Source organism: Rhincodon typus, chromosome 7 (genome assembly GCF_021869965.1).
Source record: "Rhincodon typus isolate 14 chromosome 7, sRhiTyp1.1, whole genome shotgun sequence".
NCBI lineage: Eukaryota > Metazoa > Chordata > Chondrichthyes > Orectolobiformes > Rhincodontidae > Rhincodon > Rhincodon typus.
Window position 1 is genome coordinate 81,476,851 of NC_063338.1, and position 9,140 is coordinate 81,485,990.

Here is a 9,140-nt window from a genome sequence, read left to right on the forward strand (position 1 = left end):
AATTTCCAGAACTGTGTTGACTGTGATGTTGTTTAACTTCCTAATAATTTTTATCAGAAAACACCTTACAAATGGTTATTTCCACAAGATGTAAAAGATCATAAGTTGTTTCAAAATATATAGAAGATAAAATACATATATTTTGTTGTTTATTTTAAATGTGGACTTCATTGGACCACAACGCTTGCTACAGATCACATGATTTGCAAGATAGCTAGAGCTCCAGAAACTTTAAACAGTAATAATAAGGACAAAGCTAAAGCAACATCCTTGTTGAATTTCATGTCTAACATTATATGGTCACACGGTCACATTGCAAGAACAGCTGGACAAATGAAAGCAAGACATTCGGTCTGATAATGAAAGGATATTTAATCAACACTCATAATGCGCTTAGAGATACTAACAGCCCCTTAAACATCTAAAGTGAACAACGGAAATTGACCAGAGGCATTGCAACTTATTCATTAACATAACCTTCTGAATTGCAACCTCTATCACCTTGAAGAAACAGACATACAGTAACAACATTTCCCCTCCAAGCCATTTATTCATTAGCAGGATTAGGGTGTTGCTGGCTAGGCAGCATTTATTGCCCATCTCTAATTACCCAGAGGGCAGTTCAGAGTCAACCACATTGCTGTGGGTCTGGAATCACATGAAGGCCACAACAGGTAAGGATGGCAGTTTGCCTCCCTAAAGGACGTTCGTGAACAATATGGGTTTTTCCGACAATTCTCAATGGATTAATGGTCATCATTAGATTCTTAATTCCAGATATTTAGCAAAGTCAAATTCCACCATCTACCATGGCGGGATTTGAACCCAGGTCCCCAGAATGGTATCTGGGTTTCTGGATTAACAGTCCAGCGATAAAACCACTAGGCCATCACCTCCCCATATATCATTGGTCCTATGCTGTTGCTGCTTCAAAATCATGGAATGCCATCCCTAACAGCACTGTGAGCATCCCTATACCACACTGTCTGAAACTGTTCAAGAAAGCAGCTCATCTTACCTTCTCAAGGACAGTTGGGGCAAAATATGCTGGCCTAGTCAGAAATGCCGTATCCCATAAATGCATTTTTAAAAATGAACTGATCCATGAACACTGTCACATATGATGGCACAGTGGTTAGCACTGCTGCCTGATAGCACCAGGGACCTGGGTTTGATTCCAACCTCGTGTGACTGTCTGTTGCATACTCTCCCCATGTCTATCTGGTTTTCTTTGGGTGCTCCGGTTTCCTCCCACAGTCCAAAGATGTGTAGGTTAGGTGGACTGGCCATGCTAAATTGCCCATAGTGTTCAAAGGGTCAGTGTGGACCTGATGGCCTGCTTCCACACTATAGAAATTCTATAATTCTACCTTCTCTGCTCTGTGAAGAATTTCAATTGTACATTTCTCAACCCTTGTATGAGACTGCTTTTAATATTAGAACAACAAGCACTCTAGACTGATGGAAGCCTGTCTCCTATACATGTCTCCTCAAAACCTAGTTGCAAACGATTTCAGGATTCATCACAAAAGTAAAACTAGTTCCCAATCTACAAATCTCATTCTTCATTGTCACAAACTTCAAAGGAAGTCTGCAAAATCTGCCACTTTGCCCGAACTTCAACCCCTTGGGTTAGGAGCCCTTACTGATTCATGTGACATAATATCTACACGTCTGTGTTGTAATTTATTCCCGGGTGTAAAATGTTTTCTTTTCTCATTTCTTTCTTCTGTGCGAAGTCGCAAAGACGAGCCCTTGTTTGAATGTGTGAATAAGTAATAGTCCTTGCCTAAACTTATGAGAGTCATTGTCAAGAACTGACTTAAATCAAATAAGGGGACACAGTCTATTCAAAATTAAACCACTTTGCTTATAGACAGAAGGTGAGGAGAATAAATAAATGATCCTACTGAATGGATGAACAGGTTCAAGGGGCCGAATGGCCTACTTCTGTTCCTATTTCGTACGGTCTTATTTATTTCAATGCACTGACAATCTGTTTTCTGCATCAAGTTAAACTTTTGAAGAAGGATCTAACTTTTTTTAAAATTTGTTCATGGAACATGGGTTTCTTTGGCTGGGCTAACATCCATTGCTTATCCTTAATGGTCCTGGTGGTTGAATTGCCTTTTTGAACTGCCGTCGTCGTGACACCCCACTGCAGCTGTTAGGAAGGGAGTTCCGGGATCTTGATCCAGGGACTACGAAAGAGCGGCGATATTAAATGTGCATGACTTTTATCCGCTGCGCAACAAGCTTGGTGACAATTCGGCTGCAGGAGGGTTGCATCTCTGTGCTGTTTCCAGCGAAGGAAGACCTGAAGCAAAACCATCAAAGAATGCACTAGGTGACGCTGTGCAAGCAAGTTTGCGGCGATTGTAACAAATAGAGCACCATGAACTTTCAGCAAGATTCAATCATCTCTTGGACAGTAATTGAGGAAATAAACATTGTTTTTATTCGACCGTATTGAAAATAACGAGTGGTACAGTGATCAGAGAACAAATGACAGTGCTCATCTTTGAGTTACTGACCTTCCTTTGTTCGTAAAGTCCTTTGTTCGTAAAGTTAGGCGCCACAAATCTATCGAAAAAAACTTGCGCTGAGTAATTCTGCTGCTCTGGGAAGTAAAGTTCCCTGACAATGCATAAACTGCCCCACAGAATGTCAGAGTCAAATGTTGAATGCCTCTTTAATTTGGGGCTTTGGGGTCAAGGGCCAGCGGTCACCAGAGGAGATATTGAGTCAGGGTTTTCTCTGATAAGACTGGTGTACCTGGGGAAGCCCTTGACATACAATAACGCCATCTGCTTTTACAATCAATTATTTTAAACACTTTAATTATTTAAAAAAAACTCATTTGCCTATCACAATACATATTCGCGTGGAAGATCAGCACCAACATGGTGAGTTGGGCCGAATGAGCTGTTGCTACAAAAACAGAAATTGCTGGAAAATCTCAGCAGGCCTGGCAGCATCTGTGAAGTTAAAAAAAAACAGGGTTAACGTTTCGGGTCCGCTGACCCTCCCTTAGAATATTGCTATGCTGTATGTTCCAGTCATTTTGTCAACTGGCCTCCACAACTCACCAAAGGGAACCTTGCAATAGATTTTATGGCAAATATCCACTCTGACATTTTGAGAGCATTGTATTGAACCTAATGTAAATTTTCAATTTCGTATTTTGCTTACTTTGTATCTATAAATTGAAATTCAATTTTGGATATTTTAAATGGACTTTATTAACCTTTTGGATATAGGACAAGAATAAAAAATCAAAACAAATTGTTGGTTGAAAACAGGAAATTGGCTACAACAATGCTTTAAAGTGTGGCAGTTATTGCTGTGTGAAGTATTGCTAGATATTAGCAAGAATGCAGTGTTTAGACTGTGGTACATATCCTTGGCCTACAAGTGTACATAGCGGGATTTAAACATTCTGGTGGAGACAGTAACTAGTCCAAGTCAGTGAAAATAACTATGTTCAGTAATGCTGTAGAGTGATGTGTGTTGTGTAACATCTGGAACAGTACTCCATATTACTGTGGCTCAGGACCGAGTACTGAGCGGGTTTTTCCAGTTTTGTATATTGTAATGAGTAGGGACTGTGTGGAGTATATTAGCTGTCTCTTTCATTGACAATCATGCTGTCATCCAGCTGCTCGCGATGTTTATCTTGACATGTTATTTTGACAAAAAGCTCTGCATGTTTATTCTGTCAGAAGTCACACAAGATCAGGTCACAGCCCACCAGGTTTATTTGAAATCACAAGCTTTCGGAGTATGGAGGTGATGAAGGAGCAGCCACAAGTGCCTTTGCGCTTTGGATTTCACCATTTAGAAAATAGTCTATTCTTCCTACCAAAGTGTTTAACCTCACACACTTTCACCCATTGTATTCATCTGCTACTTCTTTGCCTACTCTCCTACTCTCAAGTCCTTCTGCAGCCTCCCTGCCCCCTTAGCACTACTTGTCCCTCCACCTATCTTTGTGTCATCTGCAAACTTAGCAACAATGCTCTCAGTTCCTTTGTTCAGATTGTTAACATATAATGTGAATAATTTTGGTCTCAACACTGACCCTGTGGAACTCCAGTAGTCACAGGCTGCCATCCTGAATGAGGTAGAAGGAGGAAAGATGCTCTGCTGATGGAATATGAGTAGCTAAGGGCTAAATTAAAAAGCAGAACCAAAAAGGTAATAATCTCTGGATTACTATCTGAGCAATGAGCAAATTGGCATAGGAGCTACAAGATTAAAGAGGTAAATGCATGGTATAAAGATTGTTATGGGAGAAATGGGTTCAAATTCATGGGAACATAAACAGAAAATCTCAGCAGGTCTGGCAGCATCTGTGGAGACAAATCAGAGTTAACATTTCGATCCACAGTCATTGGATTTCAGTCCTATTGACAGGACAGGCAGATGGGCAGAGGGAGCAGGGTTGCCTTGTTAGTAAGAAATGAAATTAAATCGATAGCAAGAAGTGACATAGAGTCAGAAGTTGTAACATCTGTGTGGGTAGAGTTGAGGAACCGCAGGTAAAACACCCTGATGGGGGTTATGTACTGGCCTCCTAGCAATAGTCATGTTGTGGGGAAGAAAATAAATCAGGCAATAGCAAAGGCATGTAAGAAAGGCACTACTACAATAAACTTCAATATGCAGATGGATCAGAAAAATTAGGTTCAAAGCAGATCTCCAGAAAAGGAATTTATGGAATAACCACAAGGGGGTGGATTTTGATCCAGTGACAGTGAAAGAACAGGGATATAGTTTCAGTCAGGATGGCATGTAGCTTAGAGGGGAAGTTGAAGGTGGTGGTATTCCCATGTATCTGCTGCTCTTGTCCTTCTTTGTGGTAGAGCTCATAGGTTTTGAACATGCTGTCAAGACAGGCTTGGTGAGTTCCTGAAGTGCATATTATAGATGTTGTACACTGCTGCCATTGTGCATCAGTTGTGAAGAGAATGCAAGTTGAAAGGGGTGGATGTGGTGGTAATCAAGTGGGCTGCTTTGTTACGAATGGTGTCAGGCTTCTTGAATGTTGTTGGAACTGCTCCACATCCAGACAAGTGGTATTCTGTCACACTTCTAACTTGTGCCTAATAATTAATGGACAGGCTCTAGGGACACAGGAGGTGAATTACTCACAGTAGCCTTTGATTTGTTCTTATATTCATGTAGTCACATTATTTGAGAGGGGAGGCAATGGCCTAGTGATATTATCACTGAACAGATAATCCAGAGACCCAAATAACGCTCTGGGGACCCAGTTTTGAATCCTGTCATGGCAGATGGTGGAATTTGATTTCAGTAAGTATCTGGAATTAAGAATCTAATGATGACCGTGAATTCATTGTTGATTGTCGAACAACCCATCTGGTTCACTAATGTCCTTTAGGGGAAGGAAACTGCCATCCTTACCTGGTCTGGCCTACATGTGACTCCAGATCCACAGCAATGTGGTTGACTCTGAACTGCCCTCTGGGCAATTAAAGATGGGCAATAAATAAATGCTGCCTAGCCAGCAATGCCCTCATCCCATAAATGAATAAAGGAAAAAAAAGTTAGATGACTGGTCCAGATCAGTTTATGATCAGCAGCTTTCACCAAGATGTGGATAGTTAGAGATTCAGTGATGGTAGGCCCATTAACTGGAAATGGTTATATTTGCTTTCGTTAGAACATAAGAACTGGAGCAGGAGTGGGCCATCTGGCCCCTCGAGCCTGCCCCGCCATTTAATAAGATCATGGCTGATCTTTTTGAGACTCAGCTCCACTTACCCGCCCACTCACCATAACCCTTAATTCCTTTACTGTTCAAAAATTTATCTAGCCTTGCTTTAAAAACATTCAGCGAGGTAGCTTCAACCGCTTCACTGGGCAGGGAATTCCACAGATTCACAACCCTTTGGGTGAAGAAGTTCCTCCTGACTTCAGTCCTACATCTGCTTCCCTTTATTTTGAGGTGATGCCCTCTAGTCCTAGTTTCACCTGCTAGCGGAAACAACCTCCCTGCCTCCACCTTATCTATTCCCTTCATAAACTTATATGTTTCTCTAAGATCTCCCCTCATTCTTCTGAATTCCAATGCGTATAATCCCAGTCTACTCGGTCTCTCCTCATAATCCAACCCTCTCAACTCTGGAATCAACCGAGTGAATCTCCTCTGCACCCCCTCCAGTGCTAGTATATCTCTTCTCAAGTAAGGAGACCAAAACTGCACACAGTACTCCAGGTGTGGCCTCACCAGGACCCTATACAGCTGCAGCATAGCCTCCCTGTTTTTAAACTCCATCCCACTAGCAATGACTGACAAAATTCCATTTGCCTTTTTAATTACCTGCTGCACCTGCAATCCTACTTCTGGCGATTCATGCACAAGGACACCCAAGTCCCTCTGCACAGCAGCATGCTGCAATTTTTTACCATTTAAAACATAGTCCATTTTGCTGTTATTCCTACCAAAATAGATGACCTCACACTTGGAGATGGTTATTTGCATTGTGTGGTACAAATGTTACTCACCCCTTATCAATGCAAGCCAAATGTTGTCCAGATCTTGCAGCATGTGCACTGCTTCAGTATCTGCAGATGTTGCCAATAATGGAGAATTTTAGCAATGGTGAAATTCTGGATTGGTTGGAAATAGTTTCTTTAGAGTTGAGGAGATTTAATCGAGATGTTTAAAATTATGATGGGTTTTGGTGGATACCAAGGACAGATTTCATTAGTAGAGAAGTCAATAACTGGTGTACAGATTTAAACAAATTTGAACACACATTTGAGGGAATTGGAGTAATTAACTCAGAGATTAATGGGAATCTGGAAATCACTATTTGAGAGTGTGGTCAAGATAAAAAGCCCCATCAGTTTGACAAAGCATTGAAATATGCCCTTGAGGTGTTGTAGCCTACATGTTGTGGATCAGGTGTTTAAAGCAAAATCAATGGAACTAATCTTTTTAGCCAGGACAGATCCAGTGGACCAAAAAGTGTCCCTCTGTGTTGTAGGTCTGCATGTTTCTATAGATGGCTAGGACTTTGTGCATTAAATGCACAGTGTGAGTGGCTGAATATATATGTGCTTAATGTGCTGTGTGAGTGACAGGGTCTCTGTCTTATTTACACCGTGTGTGACTGTGTGTGTTACACTGAGTTAAAAGATGTGTGTGTGTTAGTTACACTGTGTGAGTTAGAAGGTGTGCATGTTAGTTACACTGTGTGAGTTAGGTGTGTGTGTAAGTTACATTGTGTCTGTTAGTTACTCGGTGTGTGTTAGGCGTGTGTGTACGTTACATTGTTTGTGACTGTTAGTTACGCTGTGTGAGTTAGAGGGTGTGTGTGTTGGACTGTGTGAGCGACATGGTGTTCCTTGCACTGTGAGTAACAAGTGTGTATGTTGCACTGTGCGAATGGTTGTGTATGTGTTAGTTGCGTTGATCTGTGGCAGGGTGTGTTAATTGTACTGTGTGAATGACTATGTTTCTGTCAGATGCACTGTCAAGGTGTTTGAATGTGTGTGCGTTAGATTGTGTGGTTGATGGGTGATCCCTGCGCTCGATTTGTTTTCTGCTCTCTCCTTGTATCACATGTTCCAAATCGACTGACTGTTTAAACTCCAGTTTCTGTGCGTGTTGCTTTTGTTGGTGATACATGTCCCCAGTCAGCGCTGCTCATTCCGCGTCTGCCCGCATTTGCCAGACATTCCCAGGCAGCATCCTGCTGCTTCTCATCATACACATCTGACTGGAAGCTCTTTCCCCCTCTCAGACCGGCAATGACAACAACAAAGGTCATTTACTTCTTAGTGGACGGCAGACCCGAACAAGCGGAGTTCCCTAGCGACTGCCCAGCCCAAGATGTGAAAGGTAAGACAAGTTTAACTTGGGTGAAAAGGCGATGAATTTCCTTGCTCGTGCGGTGTGGGGAAGTAGATGTTAACAGATTGAAGTCCCTCTGGTCGGTTTTTGATATGGAGGCAGAGGATTCAGTATCTTACAGACATCAGTGGGTCACTGAGTTGTGGCGAAGTTGTGCTGATCAGACTCCAAAGCACTAACTGACCCTACCTGATAGATGTTGGAGATGCAGGCTGTGATTTCAAAAGCAGGTCACTTTATGACTCCTCATCATTTTCATCAGAGATGAAAATTGCAGAGTTCTTTTTAGTATAATTCTGTGTATTTTAGTGTAATTAAGTGTAATTCTGAATCTTTTTAATTCGGAGCTGTCAACAAATGATGTTTGGAAAAGCACGGTGCCCAATATGACTGGCTTAAAGGAGGAAAAGCCATCTGATAGAGGTGTTTGCAAGCACACCATCCATTGACTGAAGTCACGTTGAAGCATATATTGTCACAATGCAGGTGATGTAATCGTGTGTATGTTAGATCCAGAGGTTGACAGCACAGAAACATCCCCTTCGGCCCATGTTTAACCTCCCAAAATAAAGATTTGTCTAACAGTATTGCATGTAGACATTGTATTGGCAAATGGTACGTCAGTTAAAGATTCTGATTTTCGGATGCTTTAACAGACCATGTTGTATGATGTGTGGACAGAAAACAAAGACACAAGCAGAACATTTTATCAAGTGCAATCCTTGTTTTGGACAATTTGCTTTTGCATTGTGGAAAAATATGTTTGAAAGATCAAAATTTTGAAATTAAAATGCGGTGTAGCAAATATTGGGAATTGGGGCAGTGATTTCTTTCATGTCCCAAATGCAGCCAGACTTTCTTTAGAATGGCTTTGACAATTCAAGCAGAATATGAACAGAAAGACTTGTTGCCCATTTGTTTTGTGATTAGAGTCCCATACATTGAGGTTGCTGAGTCATGTATTGCGCCTTGAAATAATTCCCCTATTTAGATGGGCTTGAGGTATGACCTATGCCTGTTTTCAACAGCTTGTTTTGTCCTGAAACAGGTTGTCAAACTGAAGCAAGAGGATATAACTTGAGGGACACCACTGTGCATTCAGCAAGGCTGACCAAGACTCTCTCCCATTCTCATGACCTGCCATAGGCCTGTTGGAGGGATTTTGCATATAACAATTTATTAGTCTGGTTGCATTATGAACACACCTTCAATGGCCACCAAGCCCTTGAGTGGGACCTGAACCTAGAGCCTCTGG

General features: G+C 41.6%; 1 protein-coding gene across 1 annotated transcript in view; it reads right to left on the minus strand.

The window, feature by feature from the left end:
* LOC125483530 (CLIP-associating protein 1-like) overlaps positions 1–9,140 on the minus strand; it is a 62,730-nt gene that overhangs the window by 996 nt on the left and 52,594 nt on the right. The gene's annotated exons all lie outside the window — the stretch shown is intronic.